The following is a 23,261-nucleotide window of genomic DNA, read 5'->3' as shown; positions in this document are numbered from 1 at the left end:
ATCATTAGCAACCCGGAAATTACCGTGCAGGAGAGGCGCGCATGCGCTCTTGGCGAACTGAAGGTCTGCGAGCGATCTCTCCAATAGGGACTGTCCAATTCGCTCTTTGGCGAGCTAATGAAGAATGTTAGCAGCGCAGCCTCCCTTAGCCTCGCTGGAAGGTAAATGCAGGCGCTGCGATAGATAAGAACTTAGTAGGGATTGATAGCCCCTGTGCCCTGTTACAAAGCCTCCCAGCCCAATAATTATTATATCTCACCCCTATTTTCTCTTCTTTAAACTTGCACAGCATCTCCTACTGTTTCTCCTTCCAACTTCTTCTTATCTTGGTTGCTTTTCTCTGGATACGTTTGAGCTTACCCGTATCTTTCCTAAATGGGTATAAAATTCCAAGTGTGGTTTGACCAATGCAAAACAGAGAGGAACAGTGGTTTGTATTCTCCACCAGAGGAAACGTCTGGAGGTAACTACATAGACCATAGCCTAGCTATCATTAGCCAGTAACAGACACATCTCCTCTACGGTCCATATAAGCGAGTTAAACATTATTCATGACCATTACCCCTTGCTTTCCCATTGGCATTTCTATATCAAGAGAGATTCTAGAACTGCATTTTTAGCTTTTCAGGAAGATTGCAAAGTCCATCTGCCAATTAGATTATCCCCAAAACTCCTGAGGATTCTGAGAAGGAATGTACAATGGATGAGCCAGGTGAGCGAAGATTGGAAACGAGATCTCAGACACGTAACTCCTATTTCAACACAGAAACTGTTTTGGGGATAAGGAGCTAGCTACCCCAGAGATCCAAGCAGGATCCCTTCCAGCTCCTTGATAATTTACTTTAGAAAAGCTGGCTCCCAAGTGTCCAATTAGCAGGGGCTTTAAGGGGTAATTTCTCTCTCCCGCCTGGAAGATCTGATTTAAAAAATAAAAAATAAACTTTTTACATTCCGTCCATTAACTTAAACATTTGTCTCTTATTCCTTTTATATGCTTAGGCTGCCTCTTTCTAGGGCAGTGTTTCTCAACCTTGGTAACTTTAAGATGTGTGGACTTCAGCTCCTAGAATTCCCTGGCCAGCTTTGCTGGCTGGGGAATTCTAGGAGTTGAAGTCCACACATCTTAGAGTTACTAAGGTTGAGAAACACCGTTCTATGGTAACCTCTTCCTCCCTTTCCCACTTTTTCCTAGCTATATCGCAAGGCTAAACTTCCTTTCTCCACACATCTTAAAGTTACCAAGGTTGAGAAACACTGTTCTATGGTAACCTCTTTCTCCCTTTCCCACAGCTATATCACAAGGCTAAACTTGTGCTATCCCACAGCTATATCACAATTCCCATAGCTATATCACAAGGCTAAACTTTCCTTTCTCCTTCATGATGGGCATGTGTTGCTTTACACTTTTGGATCTTCATTTTGAGTTTCTTGAGTTTCATTCTTGAGTTTCATTTCTTGTGTCTCTACTCTTTGGGATAGGCCCCCTCCCTTCCAGGGGTCCCCAATTCTGATTTCCTTATTGACTTCTAGTTGTCTATCTGCAGCCACTTTATTACTTCCCTTAATCTGTACCTCTATAACACCGGCATGGATTCTGTTTCTTCTGATTCCAATTTCTTCTATTTACAGAACAGGGCAATCATAGCATCTGAGTTAACTTCTTTATTTCTGGCAACCTACTGCCAGTCTGAAGCAGCTTTAACATGGTTACTATTTCTTAACTCTCTTGCAGTCAACCGGATTCCATATAGCTAGAGTTGCAATCTTTTATGAATTGACCCAGAAGTTAATCCTATGAAATATGATATAAGTTTCCTCTGAACAGAAATGCCCAAGCTTCTGTTGTACATTTGAAGAGCTGGCTATACATTCAACAATTTATATAAAGTTCAAGATAGCTTTCTTTCAAATGAGAAAATTTTCAAATAATTTTGCAAGTAGGAGGTTACTTCTCATCAAATCACAACAAATGAACAATGGGCCAAAATGTATGTTGTTAATCAAAACAGGGGCAATGAGGCTAGCAAATTTCTGCAATATAATTCTGTTTCATCTGTGACTACTGCGAAGAACAGTAGATGGCGATGTTTGTAAAGAAAGAGAAACATCGTGAGAAATCAAAGGCAGGATGAGGGAAACATCCCATTAAAGATAACAGAAATAATTAGTATTTTGAGAATTAGGTTTTAATGTTACCACCCTTTATTATAATTTATTCAGTATTAAGACTCTAAGTGAATTTATTATTTGAATTTATGTCTTGTTTTCAGAGTAGCATTTGACTTCGGGCCACCATTTTTATCTTAATATTTTATTAATTGCAGCAAAATCGTTGCTGCAATGTGTTGATGATAATAAGAATTAAGGGAAGCCAGCAGGCAACAAAGGTTTCTTTCAATTTCTGCTACAGTCAGTTATGAGCCATGTGTTTAGCCAAAGCATATTCATGGTTACATTACACTTATTCAAACAACTGGGAAAAGTAAGTCTGGATCCAATCCAAGATGCTCATTAAAATGGTAAAAAGTTGGGATCACTTATTCTTCCCAGTGTGTCTGTATTTATTTGAAGCCTGCTATAAACAATGGGATAGGCAGGCTTTAAACAAACAGAGTCTAATTTCAGAGGAAAAAGTAAAAGCCTCAGTTTTTGCTTTCACTTCAGCTACATGTATTGGGGGGGGGGGGGGGGAGAAGAAATTTGGTGTAGTGGTTAAGGTACCAGGCTAGAAACTGGGAGACTGTGAACTCTAGTGAGCTCTCGTCCTGCACAAAGCCAGCTGTGTGACCTTGGGGCAGTCACTCTTTCTCATCCTAGGAAGAAGGCAATGGCAAACTACTTCCAAAAAACTTCTCCAAGAAAACGGCAGGGACTATTGAGTCAAGACTGACTCAAAGGCAACAAGATCAACAAAAGAGTGAAATAATAATAATAATAATAATAATAATAATAATAATAATAATAATATCAAAAAAGTCTGGATAGTGGACATTGCAAAACCTGGAGCAGCAGAATAGAAGAGAAAGAACAGGAGAAAATAAAATATAAAGACCTGCAAATAGAAGTAGAATGACTATGGCAAAAGAAGCAAAGATAGCACCAATAGTAATAGGTGCCTTGGATGCAATCTCAAAACAACTGGAACACCGCTTGAAGACCATTGGTCTTGACAAAATCACCGTCAGTCAATTGCAAAAGGCAGCTTTACTTGGAACATCTTATATCCTGCAATGATACCTTTAACACCATCAGACAACAACATCTGCTTATCCCAGGTCCTTGGGAAGGAGTTGATAGGTGGATAAAAATGCCAAATCCAGTCTAAACATCTGGCTGATTGTGCAACCAACCACAATAATAATAAGAACAAATGGAACAGTGGAGGAAGAACCACAAGAAAAAGATGCAGAGATGTGTTTGCAAATAACAATTGAACTGTAAATTGCAGCCACTTTTTTTTTTAGGAACATGGCCATTAAATTAATACTTACCATCTTTGACCACATTCCTATAACTACTATACTATGGCTTAATGATGCATTAAAATATTCTAACAGTGCAGAAAACATTAAAGCAACTGACATTTAAGTTAGAAAATGAAAAAAACATTCACCCATATTTTCATCTGCGCATTTCATATGAATGATAACAAATATTAGATATTTTTCAATGAATCATTATTTCTGAGACAAATTTTATTTACACAATTGCAAGGATAAAGTGGAATAACACCATATATTCTATAGTGACAGGCAGGCTGACTACAGAAGTAATTTATAGCATTATCCAGGCATCACTGTGCCGATATAAAGCCTGTCTGCATTAAAAATATATCACTATAATGATGGCTGAATGATGCTATAAATTCGTAGTACGGATAGCCTCTACTTGGAAAAGGGTGGGAAATAGTTCTGACTAATATTCAAAATAGTTTTGGATGATTTTGCTTTAACATTTTATGTCAAATACTCATTTTCTTTACATAGTGACTATATTGAATGTTTTTTATTGTCTAATCCGAAAGGCTGTCAACATTAATAACAGATTATAAATATCTATCCAATATTCATGACAATTGAGAGCCAGTCTGCTGTAGTGGTTAAGACATCAGGCTAGAGACCAGGAGACCATGAGGTCTAGTCCCACCTTCAACATGAAGCCAGCTGGGTGACCTTGGGCCAGTCCTTCTCTCTCAGCCCTAGGAAGAATGTAATGGCAAACCACTTCTGAAAAACCTTGCTAAGAAAACTGCAGGGACTTGTCCGGGCAGTCACCAGGAGTCAACACTGACTTGAAGGCAAAATAGTAATAATAATAATAGCAGCAGCAGCAGCAGCAGCATGACAATGGGCCACAAGCAATGACCCAGAAATCTTATGTTTATTCCCACACTAGTTCCACTTAACCCAATAGTATGTTCTAAGTGAGCAAACTTATGGGTGGGCATCTTAAGTAATATTGCATCAATATGGGCTAATAGTTAGAATCTTGAACTGGGACCGAGAAGATTCCAAGAGCTATGGGTGAGTATCTCTCAGCCCAACCTATCCCACAGTTTGTTGGGATGATAAACCATGAGAAAGATGCCACCTTTAATATCTGATAGATGCTCAAGAACATCTTTTATATGCCACCTTGAAATGGCAGGATATACGTAATTCTAAGCAGTTAATAATATACTTTTTAATTTTCATATGCTGTGTTTGTGTAATCTTTCTTAGGTAAACTGTATGGTAAACAGTATGTTCTTTTTTGGTGTTCTAGGATGTTCTGAAGTGCTTTTCTTTATTCACAAATAAGCCCACAGATGTTCTGCAGAATCTCAATTTTATAAACAATATTTTCTATGACAGCAGCATATAGATTTTGAATCGTGTATTATAAAATGGCAACTACGGGTACAAGCTGAAGGGTATTTATTACAGACTGAGCCTCATTGAACAAAACAAGATTTCCTGTTGGGGAGACAAGCATAGGATTATGCTTTAAGCACTCTTTATTTATACCGTATATAATTATGCTAGAAATAGAAGGAATGTGGAAGATACAAAAACCAGGTGATACATTGTTGGAATTAACTGCAAAGTTTTATAGGGCATAGAATGCCATTTGCTGCATAGAATACATCAAAATGTTGTATGTAACATTCAAGAAGGAATTAATACAATTTGGCTATGCTGGAAAATTGCAAACTGCTAACCTAATACATAAACACAATCCATATTCTTACAAGAATTAGAATCTAGAAAAGTAGAATACATATCTGTGGTCAACCAAGCACACTGCTGCTGAATGTATTTTAGGGTCCTTAAGAAGATAAGTGGAAAGTTTTTAATGTTAAAAAAGATTGTATTTGGGGAGGTATATCAAAAAAAAGAAAGTTAGGACACCAAAGCTTTTTTGTAAATATATAAAATATCTCAGTGAAGGAGGTTAGTTTGAGATGATATTAAGAGTTTGTTCTGGGACATTGTAATTCTGCAGTGAATTTTGTTCTAAATAATCAGTTGTGGAAATATTTTATTCAACAACTTCATTCAAGGATTAACCCAGAATATCCCCAGCCTATCCATTGTTTTCTTCCATTTAAGTGTATATGGCAGAAAATGTTAAGTAGTGAAGGAAACTATTCTTAAGGGCATGTATGCTCTTAATGAAATATAAGCATTGAAAGGCTGGGTCTGCATGAATAACAGTGGAGGTACCATTCCTAGTCAGATATCCTTTTGTATTGTCCACTAAGCCTGAATTAGGAAGTAGTAGTTAATTGAGAAGTGTATTATTTTAGATTTGTTTCCTGTGCAAAACAGAATGATGAACTAGACGGTTTTTACTTGTGAAATTCTTAATGTTCATACGATATTACCACTGTCATAATATTACAACAAATATTCTGCAATATTATTTAACTTTTCAAAAGATACTAAACATGGAATTCCCCCTCCTGTTATATTAACTTCTAGGAAGGTATGGTGTGTAACAGCACAGCAACTCTGGTTGATCCTTATTGTGGTGGTGGTCCATCAAATCAGCCCTGACTTCTGGTGACTGCAAGAACAAGTCCATGTAGTTTTCTTGGAACGCTTTTGGAAGTGGCTTGCCAGGACCTTCTTCCTAGACCTAAGAGAGAGTGATTGGTCCTAAATCACCCAGTGGCTCTTGGGCATAAGGCAAGAACAGAAGTCCCAGTCCCTCGGCTTCCAAACCAGTGCTTTTAACTGCTACACCAAACTGGTTCTCAGCTGATCCTTATGATCATTGATGTTAGGAAGGAGTCTAAACATGGAAATAAAAAGGAAAGCTTTTTACTTGCGAATCTGAGAGGTGTATGCAATTTATAGCTTAGATCAATTAATAAGATCAGATGATAAATTCTTTTTACTTTTTTTTTTTTTATCTGCACTCAATTATGACCGATTCTGTGGCGACTGCCTGGACAAGTCCCTGCAGTTTTCAAGGCAAGGTGTTTCAGAAGTGGTTTGCCAGGGCCTCCTTCCTAGAGCAGAGCCCAGCTGGCGAGCGCAGGAGGCGGGGTTTCCGTTGCCTCATGCCTTTTTCAGGCGTGCGCAGCTTCCACGTTACCGGCAACTGATCCCGTCTCTCGTGCAAGCACTGCCAGCATTTTTCTTCCCACCAGGGTGAGAGTACCCATTTATCTACTCAGGTAAGTTTTCGAGCTGCTGGGTTGGCAGGAGCTGGGGCGGAAGCAGGAGCTCACTCTGCTGTGCGGAGCTGGGCTCGAACCGCTGAAGTGTCGACCATTTCTGGCCAGCAACTTTCAGCGTCTTTAAGCCGCTGTGCATCCCCTTAAGGAGTTGCAATATAGGTATCATTTGCCAAAAAGTGCAGTGTGGCAATTTTTTAAAATTAAAATACCTTTTGACATCTAAATATAGACTGGCTGCCCAACCCCTCTGTAGCACTTGAGGATTTAGCATGCTATTTACAAACTGTTGTTAAAATACATTAAATGATATGTTTAAGAGTATAGGAAGATATGGGATAAGGAACTGGTACATGAACATCAAATGAAGTCCAATTTGATATCTATATGTCAAATTTCTATAGATTTATAATTATTTCAAGAACAAAATAATTTCACCTTTTTAGGAAGGACATAAGACATTCATTTATAGTGATTGTTGGAAATGTAATGCCCAAAACACAGTCCTGGTTCATATGATGTTGTACGTAGCATTCAGAAGGGGTCTTTGCAAAGTATGTAGGGATTGTTACTAAAGCCAAATGGCTGGGCATGTACATGCATGTAAAGGCAACTGGAGAAAATTATCAAAACCCCAGCATCAAATCTTTCAGAGATCACAGCTGATTTAACTCTTCAAGAAAAGATGTTTGCTCAGACCAAAACATATTATATATCCATAGTTGTCAAGTACTGTAGTGGCCTGATTGAACAGAAGTTATGTCTCATATTAAGTTTGTTCCAGAAAAGTTATTCGATCTTGTAGATGTTTATAATATTTTGAATTCTATACTAATGATTTGGAAACTAATAAAAGGTCAAAGAAAAGGATATGGTCCAGTTTGTGAATGCAAAAGAATTGTTAGGTGCCTGTCAATTATACAACAATCTGAAGAATCAAAAAATCTTTCTATATCTGAAGAAGGTCCCCCCCCCCCCCCGGCCAGGAGTCCCATTTCAAGGGATTACTTGGAAATTTGAGTGAATGTACTTATTTATATTTCTCATTCGTTTTTCTGTTATTAAGTGGGCATAAATGCAAATAATTTAATTATATAATATGTATGCATATGTAAAGCTAGTTTTGTTTAGTAGATAAGAGATGTATTGTTTTGTGAACCTTTCTCTCTCTCCCTTTGTTTTTCTGTCACTCTCTGCATATATATATAAAATAAATTGGAGATTAAAAAAAAATCATTGCTCAGAAAACTGTCTAATTATCAAACTGTTGGATTAGTAACATTTTAGGCTATCTCTACCTGAACCCATTGCCTGTCCATGGGTGTAAAAGAGATTTGACTATGATTGATTGATTGCTCTCTCTCTATCTATCTATCTGACATATAAACATTTTCACTGTATTTAAAGTATTCTTGAAACACAAGTGAAAAGATGGAACAGCTTTTTTCCCCCCTTGGAGAAGAGGAAAATAAATTCTGCTTTGATACTGATGTCAGTTTGTTCTATGATCTCGAGTGACACATATCAAAAAAGCAGGTGCACAAATTTATCTATAGACACCTGGACAATAAAACCTGTTTTTCTTTTTTAGATGAATATGCATTACTCATTTGTAAGCATCCCTCAGGCTCAACTGTTTTTTATAAAGCAAGCAATCCAGAGTGTGGATTTAAACATTTTGCTTTGGTCAAAATTTGTAGGAAAGTAGACCTTATGCTTACTCACTGTTTATAAAGATGAGAATTCTAATGGAATTAAATTGACTTCTCTATATAACCCTTAATGATTCATAGTTGGAATAGCTGGGAAAGGCTTCCATTCTTTCTATCCCATTCAAATTATTGACTTTCAGTGTAAGAAAAGCCCTATGGAGTCTGATCAAATGACTTTTTCTTTAGCATTCTTTCTTTCAATGGCCAAGCAGTTGCCTTCAGGAAGCCCACAGGCAGGGCCCAAAGTCAATTCAATGGCCTTTAGTTTCTGAACAATCGGAGCAAATCAAATCCTGATCACCTACCTGCATTCTATAGGAAGCATTGTACAATGTAGTTTAAAAATGTGCAACAAGGCATGTCATGTATCCTGACTAGATAACAGAATGGACTTCAGAATCAGTGTGACATGAGAAAGAGAGAGACATTTCTGCTTCCCAGTATTGTGCTGTCTTAATAAAAAGTGACCTCTCTGCTTAGAGTTGTTTATTGTTTAATTTTAATACAAAGATGATGATGATTGATGATGATGATGATAATAATAATAATACATGGCCAGTACACAAAAAAGTTAGCAGGCAAAGCAGATAACAACAAGAACTGGCAATGGCTAAGAGCAGGAAAGTTGAAGAAAGAGACAGAGGGGCTAATCCTGGCTGCACAAGACCAAGCCTTAAGAACAAATGAATACCAAGCCAGAATTGAGAAGACAGCAACAGACAGCAAATGCCACCTCTGCAAAGAAGCTGAAGGAACGGTGGACCACCTAGTCAGCTGCTGCAAGAAGATCACACAGACTGACTACAAACAATCGCATGACAAAGTATGCCCCCAGGGAACTGGGGAGATTTTATGATGGCTCTCTTACTAATTTTATCCCTTCCTGTTTTGTGTGTTTTTAGTTTTTTATGTGTAATTGTTTTTATGTGTTTATTTTTTAATTGTTGTACGCTGCTCAGAGTCACCTTGTGTGAGATGGGCGGCTGTATAAATATGATAACTAAATAAAATAAAAAAATAAATAAGGAACAGTGTGCACTGGAATATCTGCAAGAAATACCATTTACCTGCAAGCAAGAACTGGTGGGACCACAAAACAGACATAATAATAGAAAATGAAGAAGCTAAAGCACTCTGGGACTTTAGAATTCAAACAGACAAGCACCTGCCACACAACACCCCATACTTAACAACTGTTGTTAAGAAAGACAAAAAGTCTGAGTAGTGGACATTGCAATACTTGGAGACAACAGAAGAGAAGAGAAAGAACTGGAGAAAATCACAAAATACAAACACCTGCAAATAGAAATAGAATCACTATGGCAAAAGAAAGCAAAGATAGTACCTATAGTTATAGGTGCCTTGGGTGCAATCCCAAAACGTCTGGAGCACCACTTGAAGACCATCAGCATTGACAAAATCACCATCAGTCAATTGCAAAAGGCAGCATTACTTGGAACAGCTTACATCCTGCAATATCTTTAACACCATCAAACCATCAAATAACAGCATCTGCCTATCCCAGGTCCTTGGGAAGGACTCAATAGGTGGATAAAAATGCCAAATCCAGTCTAAACAACTGGCTGACTATGCAACCAACCATAATAGTAATAAATAAAATAATGCACTAATTATTAAATTAATTGTTTAATTTAATTATTAAATTAAATTAATTATTACTTATTAAAGTAATAATAAACAATAAAATAGTGTCCAGTTCAGATCCTGAACCTTCAGTTCATTGTTGGATCAATATATATTTGTATGAATTTAAAATCTGAATCGCTCATTTGCCATTAATATATTTAAAAAATTATATCCTGCTATTTATCATATAGGATTAAATCCCAACTTATTCATACTTAGAACTGATTATCAAAATCAATAGGATTTATTGATTAAAAGGGTTGTCTTTGAATTTTTTATCCTATCAACTTTAATCATTCTTGTTTAAGCACGATTATCTGGCATTCAATCCATATTTAGACTGAACTGAATGTTTCTAGTCTAGTTTATTCATACATTTATAACTATATAACCAGAACTGTTGAATAAGTTTAATGCATTTTACTTTTGGGGATAACTTTCTGTCTTTGGCAGACAAGCAAGCTGCAAAGAATAATTTTATACTGTTGATATTTATGATTTGATTTGATGACTCCTCCAGCATAACTACATTGGAATGATTGATTCAAGCTTAAAAGAATTGTGTTAAGATTCTGTTATCTGTGGTATGGAGGGAAGAGTTGACTATATTTGGGAGAATGAAAAAAAAAATTCCTCTATTGCAGGGATTATTTGAATTAATATTGGATATACTTCATTAGAAACTTTTTTTTTTCATGACAGAAAACAGATTAAGGATCTTGTGGAATATTTTATAATCTTCTGGAATATGTGCCTTTTTACACTTTTTACACTAAGTATTACAAGCTTAGTCCACTGGAGGCAATAAAAGGACATCTGCTGGATTTGTTTTGCTATTAAAATCAAGAACTAACCATTTTTTAAAGCTAATAAACTGTGTGGGCAGAAGCACAAAAGCACAGAATTACAAAATTTTGGTGTTTAAGGTAAAATCATATAAAATACTATGTTAAGAATCTGAAGATATGGCTTAATAAAATCTTGGAATTTACCAAATTTTAATTTCACAGCTAACTATATAAGGTGAAACAAAGTTATTCTTCAACAACATTACTCAACATTTTGCTGTACAAGTCCCTCCCCCCGCCAAAAGCTTTAAAGATACATGTATTGAGGGAGTAAGTGCATAATCATTTGTATCTTAGAAAAAAAAATATTCAGAACAGAATTATACAGTAGAAAGGCAAACTTGCATACAAAAATTCACAATATTCATTAAATTTTCATACAGACTTTTAAAAAATCTCACACTGCTGCAAAAGTGGGACCAAAGGAAGGTAAGAAAAATGAGCTAAAAGTAAAAGATTTGTCTAGCATTAATGTTACAATAAATGTCCTGCAATTTGGCTACTTAAATGTTTTACACATCAAATCAAAATTGGGGCTTGTCAGATGGATTATGTAAAACAGCACTGTAGTCACTGAAGGCTGGAGAAAATGTCAAAAGAGCCTAAAGAGCTAGTATTGAAACAACTAGGTGTTCTCACTGGGAACCTATTTCGTTGAATTCCATGAGATTTATTTCTCAGCAAATAAGGATAGGACTGGGTTGCATGTGTTCATTTAAATAAATCAATCACATAATCAACTACATCTTACTTTGCAACCATGTGTAATAGATGGGATGTGTAAACAAACCCTTTTATGTATTCAGTATTTATACGAAGGAGAATATGCATGTTCTGGAAAGGATGAATCAATAGAACATGTCCATCTAGACTGTGTGGATAAACTACAGTGTGTTTATAAAAGACCCAGCAGTCTCTCATTGCCCTGTCTTAAGGTTCTCCCAGTATTAACAAGATGTGTGCAATGCAGTCATTTGCTTGCTAATGTAAACATTATCTAGCCATCCATCCATCTTGCACATGTACATATATACATGTACAATTATTACTACACTGGTACAAAGCAGCTTCCCTGATTTCTTTTAACTGTGAAATTGGGATACAGGTAGTTAACAGGTAGTTAGCAACCACTCATTCAGCAATCATTCAAAGTTACAACGGTGCTGAATGAGGGATATTTACAATCGGTCCTCAAAGTTCCAGCCATCCCCAGTACCCCCACAGTCACGTGATCATGATCCAGGCTCTTGGCAATCAGTCACACTTACGATGATTGCAGCATACCACAGTCACGTGACCACCATTTGTGATCTTCCCTGCTGGCTTCTTACAAGCGAAGTCAATGGGGAAACTGGCAGGAAAGGTCATGTTTGGGTCCAGCCAATCGACCCTAATTACCAGGTTCGGGACTTGGTGCAAGGTGAACAGAACACCAAGACGAAAATCAGACTTTTTATCCACTTTATTTCAGAGCTCTAAATAAGTTGGAGACTCCCAGCGAAAGGAGGGAGTCCTGATTACAGATTTTACATAGCTTATATACTTTTTCTTCACAGGATCCACATGACAGTTTAAACAAAGAAACCAGTTAACTTCTTACAAACATCTGTTTCAGCAGGTCATGGCGACTTCAACCAAAGATGGACATCCTTCCAGCTATATACATTAATTATTACTCATTATCCATCTTAAACTTATCTTAACCCCAACACTCTTCCCCTTACTCTATCAGGATAATAACATTACAGGCATATAGATCTTGTATGTCCTGTCAGTTGCCCCAACCATGGCCCCTTATCAGACTGACCACAACTGGTCTCTCCCATCTCTTCTATAGGATCAAGGAAATCACAAATTATACAACCATTCTTATCTTCAAGGATACAATGAAAGCATTAAAATAGTATAGCTATATTTAAAGCTAAAAGACTACAAAAACAAGCAAGGGGGTTACAAGGAAGTCATAAGGTACATGACTATCTTTAGAAATTGCATGGGCATGTCTTTGGGAAGAAATATATCACTCTCAACAAGAATGTCATTGGGAAGGAATATATCACTCTTGACAAGAATACTGAATGCAGTTTCTGTCACAGATCCACACATTCTCATTGCTAGCCCCCCACCCATGTCTTCATATGCAAGTACAACTTCCACATACTCAGGTCCACTATCAAATTCAGTCCCCATCAGTCACAAGTTGCTTCTATAAGTCACTCCCGCTCCCGCTACTTTCCTGCATGCCCTCTGAAGCACCCATCCCTTACCCAACCATATTCACACTGGGCTGCAGAAGCCACCCCCTGCACCTGGCTGCATTCCGTAGCATTGACCCATCCACTGGCCTGCTTACAAGCCGCCTGGGACTTGCGACTTCCTGCTGACTTCCCCATTAACTTTGCTTGTTGGAAGCTGGCAGGAAGTTGCAAGTTGTGGTCATGTGAGGTCCTCACTTAATGACCCATGATCCTCATTTAATGATGGCAGCGGGGACTGCCGGGATTGCTGTTGCTAAGCAATGCAGTCATGTGATATTACGACTGCATCGCTTAGGAACAGAAATTCTGCTCCCAATTACCGCTGTTAAACAAGGACTACGTGTATGTTTGTTTTAGGTTTCGCAGGTTATTTTATGTCAATTTATTCTGTCTTGTATATGTATTTATGTACGTACATGTATGATCTAGTCACTGACCAAGATTAACTAACTAATCAGATACAAGTGCTTTAGCTCTTGCATGACCTGAGCACGTCTCTGCTGTGTATTACAAGAGCTCAACTTTTTTCAGGCTTCTGCACAAGTCTGAAAAAGAATTGTGGCTGCTTTTAGGGTTTCCTCAGCTTTAATGAGTAGCTTCTTTCAAGTAGCTGAGTCATTCTTTTTCTAGCCTCAGAAGCCAGGAAAAAAAACGAGCTACGTTAATGAGCAGAAGAGAGGAGTTGCTGTAGCATGAGGCCCAAACCATGTAGAAATCTTTTTCAAAGCATGGCCTTGAAAGGGAGGCAGAGCCACATTCACTGACCACACTTCCAAAAATAATGAATCTGATAGTGAGGCCTCTTGAAGTATGTGTTATGCATTAGATTGCAGGAGCCATAAACAAGCTTGGTCTGGTTATGACGTAGCACTATGCATGAGTCCAAAGATTGTGCTTCATCTATCATAGTTGGTATCTGCAGCACTTCAGATCCCAAGCAGAAAAGATACATTGGAGTGAGCATGAGTGTGCCTGCTTGATCTGTTAGCACCGTCTTAAAAATGCTGCATCTTTTCCTGGGCTCGCATGGCCATTGCACAATCCCAGGAAAACAGGCATTAGAAGTGAAGTAAGGAGACACAGCATGCCCCCATGCCTTCCCTGAAGCCCGTTGTCACACCCTGTTGGTGCCTCTTTACCTTAAAGACTTATTTTCCTAGACCCATATGGTTCCTATGTGGGCTCAGGAAAAAAAGGACACATTCCGAAATGCGCACAATGAGCCTAAAAGCTTTCTCTGAAGTATCTTTTCTGCTTCACATCTGCTTACATCCCAACACCATATTTTATGGTTTTGAAGATATTTAAAGAGCCAATTGTGGCTTATGCAATAAACTTGGTAAATGAAACCACAGTTTAGTACAATGAGCGAACCATGCCATTCAGTGAAAATTAAAGAAAATGGAAAATTAAAATCAGGATTTTTTTTAAAAGGCTTTTGCTTCAACTGAATAACTGATCAAATGATCATTTTAGAAAGGTGTCAGAAAGGGGAAATTGTATGAATAATCATTTTAACTGTATTTAAATATAAGTAACATTAAACTGTATATTAAATTACATCAAATTTAGATTTTGTCCTACTTTTCCCAGGACACTATTCAAAGACCATAATTTCTAATAAATAGCAAAGAATGCCCTCCAAATGAAGAGGTACAGATCTGAGGGATCAATTTCTTTCTGCCTGGTATAGCTTTTTTCCTTACGTACAATAAAAATCAAAATGTTGCCAAATAAGCACTTAAGTAGCACAATGTTTGGAACTGTGTATTTCAGCAAAGAATTGCTAGTACAAGCAATTGTTCAGTTTTCCAAATAGTTGTCTCAGAGACAGACCTTCTCTGCCTCAGTCCTATTACTGATCCAATTTTCTTCCATTATGATAAAGATCCCATTCTCCTAAAGCTGACATGATCTGTTACCCATTTAATTCAGGGTACTCTCCAAAAGCCAAGGCAAATGTTTAAGAATGAAGTCAATGGTTATAGGAAAATGTTTAATAATGTTAAGATATTCTCCAAAGATATGCTTCCATGAGGAATGTCCAGTAAATATGCTTTCTGCGTAAATACTAAAATTGGTTTGATGGTGTTTCTAAAATTTGATTTAAAGTTTGCATTTTTACTATGCCTTCTAGAATTTTTAAAGGCTTTATGCTGATAGTTTTTAGAAGTTTTCATATACAGTATATTGTGTGTTTGTTGTATACACTGTCTCAAACATTCATAGGTGATAAGTCACCCAGAGCTGTTTGGGAGTGAATAACATATTTATTTGCTAAATAAATAAATACTGTTTTATAGTGCTTTTCATAAATAGCAATAAGAGAAATAGACTTTTCTGATATTTGCAAAGCTAGAATTGGACTTTACAACTAGAAAGTCCTTGAAGATAACCAGTTGTGAGTTGGGGCGGGGGGAAAAACACCTACCTTAAACTGTATTTTCTCTGCTGAAAGTGGATTTGTATGTACCTGGTAGGAAAATATTCACTGTAGATGATTTATACGTCTAATTCATGCTTCAGAATTCCTTAAACAAGCTGCAAAAAATCTTGTGGGCCTTTAACCAAATTACAACTGTGTGAACTTTTGTGGACCAGCACACACATCTTCAGATGTAGTGGACTGTGATCCGTGAAAGCTTTTGCAATTATAAACTGGTTAGTCTTTAAGGTGTCACAAGATTTAGTATTATTTTTGCTGCAACTAACTCATATGGTATTCCTCTTGAAGGTACAAATGGAGGGCTGCGGTAAATATGGTATTAAAGTGTATCCTGTGATATTATTTGTTCTCTGTACTTTTTGAAGACAATGTTATTAGCAAGCTAGACAACCTGTGACCTGTTGGGTCATCATTTCAGAGATCTTTCCTTACCTAAACAGTGAAACAGAATGACCAAGGGGGCAAAAAGCAGCGGGAGTATGAGCGACTTGCAATTTGCTGCCGGCTTCCCCATTGACTTTGCTTGTAGGAAGCTGCCAGGTAGCATCAGAAATCTCCCTCCCTCCTTCCTCCTTCCTTCCTTCCTTTCCACATATAATACAGGCTTGTGCCATTTGCCCTCCCCTCACAACTCTCAGGAGAACCCCCATGAAGCCTTCTCCTCCTCAACTGACCCATGGAACTGCTGGCCACTTTGCTGGGGAAGTGGAACAAAGGGAGCCATGGACTGTGAGGAAAACTGCACCCCCACTCCCCATTCCCAAGGGCCCGTGTCCCCAAGGATCCCCTCCCTGGAGGGAGGAAGAGGGCTCACCCATTAACTTCAGGTATCCCCAGCCAGCCCTACCTCACCAGCAGGCATCCACGTTGCTCCCTTGCCCTTCCCTCAATGCCCTCATTTCCAAAGCAGCCAATTGCCACTTGCCCATCGGGCCTGGCCACCAACCAACTGGATGCAGGGGACAGAGGGAGGCAGGAAAGAGGTTGGGAATGATGATCATGTGACCTGGGCTGACCAAGGCAGCGCAATGGAACAGCAGTGCTGAAGCAGACACAAATTTCCCAAATTTCAATTCCATCAGAGTAATGGGTCCTGGATTTTAGATGCATTCTGTAAGTTAGCCCATCTGAGATACGTTGGTTCAAAATTGTTGCCCTATGATGCACCATTTCGCCCAGTTGAAGTTTACAGACCTGAAAATTTTAGTAGTATGTAGATGGAGCACACAGTAAAAGCAACCTCAAATATGATGCACTAGTAAAGTAATTCAGTGATTGTTATCGTTGAATTGGGGTTAAAGGTGAGCTTTCTTACACAAATCTAAGCAAACCAACAGAAATACATAGGGATAATCCAAGTTAATAAAATATATTGGCTACATTACATAAAGCAGGATCTGACATGATGGCTTAACATGATGGTCTGGTTTAACATAAGTTTCTAAAAAAATGGCTAGGACCCTACAACGTACTGAATCACAAACAATACTTTTTTAGCCTACCTTATTATGTTGTGTGAACTTAGCCAATATGTGTGAATGTTACTGATGGTGTTAGTAAACCAGTGAGATCAGATGAAAATTAAATGTAAATATTATGGGTAGTAATACTGTCTTGAGAATGGCCATTCTATAAATACATATGACAATTATTTCTAGGCCACCTACTAGAATGATTCTGTTGAACATCAGTCTACATATGAAAATGCAATGATTACATTAAATGTTGGACATAGGTGGTGGATAATCAACCAGTTTGCAAAAGCATTTTGGTTTAAGCTTCCTACATGCATAGCACACACAGAGTTCTATCTAAAAAAACTTCCAATATATATCATCCAGTTAAACACTGTCAAATCCTATTTAAATCAACAGGAATTGGACCTGTGCTTCAACATGTTTAATTGAAGTCAGTGGAATCTGAAGTTGCTTAATGTTGGTTGGCTGATCATGCCAAATATATTTTGGATGTGTTACTGTGCCCGTTAGATCTGGGATCAAGTCCCTCAGGAAGGTAAGGAATCATTCATTTAAAAACTGAAGATGTGTCTCGGGCTGTATGCTAGGGCAGTATCAATGTCTTTGTTTAAAAAGAGATCTCTCCTTTGCTAAATTAATACACTTGCTAATTATTCTCTAGTTGCTGTTCTGTATTTGCCTAATTAGTTTAACTGTGTCATCCTATTGTCAACTTGCAAATGATTCAATTAATCTTATCTTGTCCTCCCAATAGTCTTATGTTAAAATGAACAATGGCCCAGCATTTGTGTGCATCTATCTTTGGGTATAATAACTGGTCTGCATTCTGGTATAATTTTTTCTTATGAAGATATCTCTGTATATCTTTTTGTACTAAAGCTTCAGCTGTCTCAATGTTTAAACTCTTCACTAAAATAAAATAGCCTATATTCTTAAATTGAAGCCATAGCCGAGGGAGGGAGGGAGGGAGGAAGGAAGGAAGGAAGGAAGGTCGGTCTATTTGGATCATTTCCCACTGTGCAAATGTTCTAGCATGATGCATATCCTAGAAGTTCAATAAAAACAGCTTAGAAGAAGTGAATTCTTTATTCCTTTACAGATTCTGGAATAAAATGCAGCTCTGCGGTCTCCAAGATAATGAAGATCAAAATGGTGCCACATATGTAATAATTAAAATGTCTATGTAATCCAATGGTGCATTCATTATTATGAAAGATACTTATGGCATGAGATTTTTAGTAAGAACATTCCAGTAGGAAAATGCAATAAATTAAAGCTTGATAATACTGCATAACTTAATAGTAGTGCTTTATAATTTCAGCCCCACCACTCCCCCAAAGTATATAGTTTGGGTTTTGGGGGGGGGGTGGAGGATTGGCAATGGAATCACTAGAGGTCTAAAACAATGTCTGTATCCTTTTCATAACTAAGATTCTATTTAAATATTAGTTTGGAAAGTCAGATTCCTAGGGATGATAGTTCTAATGTGGGAGAACACAGAAATCCTGCCAAATTTAAGAAATTCAGGCACCATTAAACATGGGTTTAACTCTCCTGTTGAGATCAATAGAACCTAACATATTTTTACCTTGTGCCTGAAGTTTATTTTGTTTTTGGATAGAGATTGCAATTAACTATCTTAATTGCTTTTATGGAACAAAATTCTGTTATGCCAAGCAGGCTAATATCATGGACAAGAACATGACTCAAGGCTGTGATATATAAAAGGTATGTTAATGAAGGGCAATAGATATATTTGTGAAGCCACTGACACTATTGGTTACTGGCATACTCAAGGCATGGAATTATTAAAGTTAACTTTTCCAGCGGGAAAAAAGATCATATGTATTCAGGTATCATCAAACTCATTCACTGCATGAAACAGTGAATATACACAGATATTTCAGTAGCCTTGCAATTAGCTTCTTCAGAATAAGTGTACCAGGGCCAGATTAAGGCCAACTGATGCCCTAACCACAGCCCAACAATGGCGCCCCTCAGCTCTTCCATTGCTTAACTGTCAAAACATTTAGACTGAATAAGTGCTGAAAACTAAAGTTGAGTGTGGCAGTGAAAGAGTTAAGGGCATGACAGCCAGGGGAAAATACTCTGTGATCCCCCCCCCCCCCACACACACACTTCCATTAAGCACAGTGCTTGTTTTACTTAATGTTTAATCCAGGGATGAGGTATACACATATAACTAAGATAACATTTTTAAAATTCCTCCAACTGGGTGGCTGTTTAGCTGTTACAGTCTTCTTGGATTTTGGCAAACATCTTGCATCATTATTTAAAACTTTCATCATTCTTTGTAAGAGAAGATTGTTCCTTAAGAATTAACTGGAGGAGGAGATGTTGGCTGTGACTCTATAGATTTTCTGTCCTCAAACAAATGAAGTCGTCTTATTCAAGGAATGCTCATTAGCTTAGATTTACCTCAGCAAATATGATATCTTTACTAGGTGAACCCTAATACACTTTTCAACCAGTTTTCTGAATATTCAGTCTTTAACAAGGTGCTTGAAAACCACCGGCTAGAAACTGCAAAGCTTGTAGACTTCTTTAAAGTAGATGTCATTTGAAAGTTCTGCTTGTGGTGGAGGGTCTTCCAAGTGGCTTGACAGCCTCATTGATGTGAATTCTGCACAGGTCCCACTTCACTGTGTTGCTTAGGTTGCAGACATATGATTACTACTGACCCTGGCTACAAAGGAGGGTGAGTGAATACTTTCTCATCATCATGAATTTTGCATAATGTAAATTCATTATGTGTGTAATGGAACTACATTATACTGTTACTGTGGAATTATATAACCTTTTGCAAAAATAGTGAACACAAGTACGTATAAGGATGAAAGTACTGTAAACATGTGAATGGGAGATATCACATCAAGTTGACTAACCACTAGCTAGGATTTTGCGTAAGTTAACTAGCACCATAAAGTTGCTTCCCTCCTGTAGATAAAGTGAGAACACTCATCACAAATTACAGAAGGACAATAGTCTTAAGTTAAACCTTCACATCATTCTGCATTTGAAAAAAAATGCAACACTAAAGGCATATTAAGAGAGCCAGTTTAGTGTAGTGGTTAAGGCATCAGGCTAGAAACCAGGAGATTGTGAGTTCTAGCCCTGCCTTAGTCACAACGCCAGTTGGGTGACCTTGGGCCAGTCACTTTCTCTCAGCCCTAGGAAGGAGGCTATGTCAAACCACTTCTGAAAACTTGCCAAAAAACTGCAGGGATTTGTCCAGGCAGTCACTGGGAGTCAAGATTGACTCAAAAGCACCAAAGAAGAAAAAAGGCACATTAGCTTTTAGGCTTGTGAAGTGCTTTATGCTTGATTTGGAAAAGGTGTGGCTGCTTTAATGGGTCAGAGATAGGTGCTGCATTTGTGATCCCTTCTGTTTCAAAGCATCTCATTCAAATGAAGTCGAAAGTATTGCACAGTTCTATTAGTTTTCTTATGCAATCTTATTGCAGAGTTAGGAGATGAATTCAGTCTGAAGCATGGTTACATTCCAAGCAGCATATTAGTATAGGAAGTGCAATTTGGTTACTTTGTTTAAAAATGCAAATCAAATGATATTTTGTAGCATCTCTCTTTCTCTGTATACAATATTCACACATACTAAAAAATGAAACAAAAACATAAATTAGGATGATTTATAACTTCAACAAAAAAGAAATTAACAGTAAGGAATTAGGGACATTGATCATTTAAGAAGCAGAAACCCCACAGTAAACTTTAATATTTTATAAAGCTGGCAGAAAAGCTAAGAAATGTTAACAGCTGGTGGGCTTTGTGAGGCATAAGAACATAGGCCTAGAAGTCTAAGATAATACTTTTCCTTTAAATCAATGTTAAATTAAATTGTCCTTAATTACATTTAAAACATCCTCCAGCAAGACTTAGAGAAAGAAAATGACATCAACTCTAGCCATGAAACAAATGGAAGAGATAAGACAATGGTTTATTTTTAATTACATAGTTTAATATTTTTCTGAAAAGTTGAAGAATAGGAAGTTTGTTGTTCCATAACTATCTAGTAATATTTTGCTGAATTGCAGTGTTGTTTGCAGAGTATGAGCATGTATTGCACATCCATAAACAACTCTGTCTTTTAGCTTTGTATATTTTTGTAAAGATTTTTATCAATTTTTACCACTTCTTACTTGTAAGCTCTCTAGAGTCACTTATACAGTGAGATGGGTGGCATATAAATTGGATGGATGGATGGATGGATGGATGGATGGATGGATGGATGGATGGATAGATAGATAGATAGATAGATAGATAGATAGATAGATAGATAGATAGATAGATAGATAGATAGATAGATAGAAAAATAAATTGCTGGATTCAGGTTGCACAAAGGTTTGTTCATCTTTAGATCACTGTTCAAGGCTATCTCTCTCTCTATCACACACACACACACACACACAACATGCAGAGAAGGTACAATTATATAGAAGATTGCACTGGTACTTCATATATTTGCCATTTGGTGATTATCATAGCTTGTGTATCTGGCTGTTTACACATGCAATAAAAATGTAATGCTTAATTATACTTTCAGAAATATACATTATACATAAACTTGGCCTATATATGTAGTACTGCCAGATTTGGGCTGCAAAAATCCAGATGATAACAAGATGGCAGCAAATATACAAAATACTCTCATTCTTTGCTGCTATCTCGAGTCATCTGAATTTTTGCAGAAGCCTGAATATGTATCACTATATGTTCCTCTGAATAGAGCTTTTGTGAAGTCAGGGGAAAAAAGTAGTTTGTCACATAACCCTGAAGTACAATTTATAGTATGAATAAACTAAAAGGTGAATGTAGAGGCTCTCCTGCTTTTAGTGAGGAAATAATTGTTGAAGATTTCAGTGGTGTCATGATTTCAGTCATACTACACAATAATTTATCTAGTCATTTAGTGACAATTTTTGCTTCTCTGATAGTTCAGGTAGCCTAAAGATTGTAATCAAGAGCTGTTATCTTCATATTAAAGATGTTATGAGGCTGGTTCCTTGACAGGCATGAACTATTTCCTTCTCCCTGGGAGACCTCCATGGCCTCAGTGAGCTTTGGATATATAAAGCTAAAATTGACATTTTGTCCCATTTCCTATAGCAGTTTTCAATGACATTTCATATCTATAGGCGACCCCCTAATGCCAGAAGGCATTATGACTCAGCATTGTCGGATATGGAGTATACTTTGAGGAGTAATGTTAACATAGTGTGTGTGCGTATGCACAGATAGGTACATGCAAATAGAGATTTTAAACCTCGGTTGTTTCCGAATATCCAAGGAACATAAAATAAGGTTTTGTGTCCATGAATAATACATTTCTAAAATGTTTATAAGAGTGCTTAGCATGCCAGGCATCTCCAAGAATGTCTGGCAAATTCTTGGAAACAGAATGAGAATATGTAATCTCCAACGATAAGTAAGAATGATGACTGGCGAGCATCTGCTTAGAAAAATATGTTTTGAATATGTGGTTTAAGACTAAGCTTATCCATGCCAACACATGGCAAAGGAGTGAATATAAATTATAGCATAATGGAGTTGAAGGAGTTCTTACAGGTCTGTAGTCCTACCTCTGCTCGGTCAGAATCCACTGGATCATCTCTGTCAAATGGGCATCCAGCCTGTTTGAAGATGTCAAGTGAAGGAGCACTTACCACTTCATGAAGCAGCTTGTTCCATGGGCTGATAGCTCATATTGACAGGAATTTCCTCCTGAATATACTTCCTTGGCGTTTTACTCATTGGTTGGTCAGTTGGCTGGTTTAACGTATTTATATGGCCACCCATCTACCAAAGCAGTCTAGACGTGAATGAATAAAAACAACAATAACAATCTGTAAGTGTAAAAAATGTCATAAAAAAGAAATAGCAATAGCAATTGAGCCCCCACCCCCATATCACAACAATAAAACAGGCCTGCACCCTCATCAGACCTCCATTAACACCCTAGCCCCACTACCTGGAGGAATAGCCAGGTCTTTATGTGTGGGGGGGGAGGCTGTTCCACAAGAAGTCACCATGACACAGAAGGCACGTTTCTGAGAACTCACTGAGTGGCATTACTTCACTGATGGGGCTTGGAGCACGCCCTCTCTGCTCAGTCTGGTGTGATGGGCAGAAACCATAGGAGAGAGATGGTCCCATAATTAACCTGGTCCCA

At 37.6% G+C, this 23,261-nt stretch overlaps 1 long non-coding RNA gene across 1 annotated transcript; it reads left to right on the top strand.

Annotated features, from left to right (window-relative positions):
- Positions 1-67: 67 nt before the first annotated feature.
- On the top strand, positions 68-18,323 carry LOC112540881 (uncharacterized). The gene is made up of 3 exons (XR_003084925.2): positions 68-161; positions 17,450-17,588; positions 18,153-18,323. It is a non-coding gene; the product is annotated as an uncharacterized LOC112540881 (long non-coding RNA).
- Positions 18,324-23,261: the final 4,938 nt, after the last annotated feature.

The sequence above is a fragment of the Python bivittatus genome, unplaced genomic scaffold (genome assembly GCF_059951505.1).
Source record: "Python bivittatus isolate LINGU-HERP-01145 unplaced genomic scaffold, Pbiv_v1 ctg000330_np1212, whole genome shotgun sequence".
NCBI classification, from domain to species: Eukaryota; Metazoa; Chordata; class Lepidosauria; order Squamata; family Pythonidae; genus Python; species Python bivittatus.
This window is presented reverse-complemented; position numbering and strand designations above follow the sequence as displayed.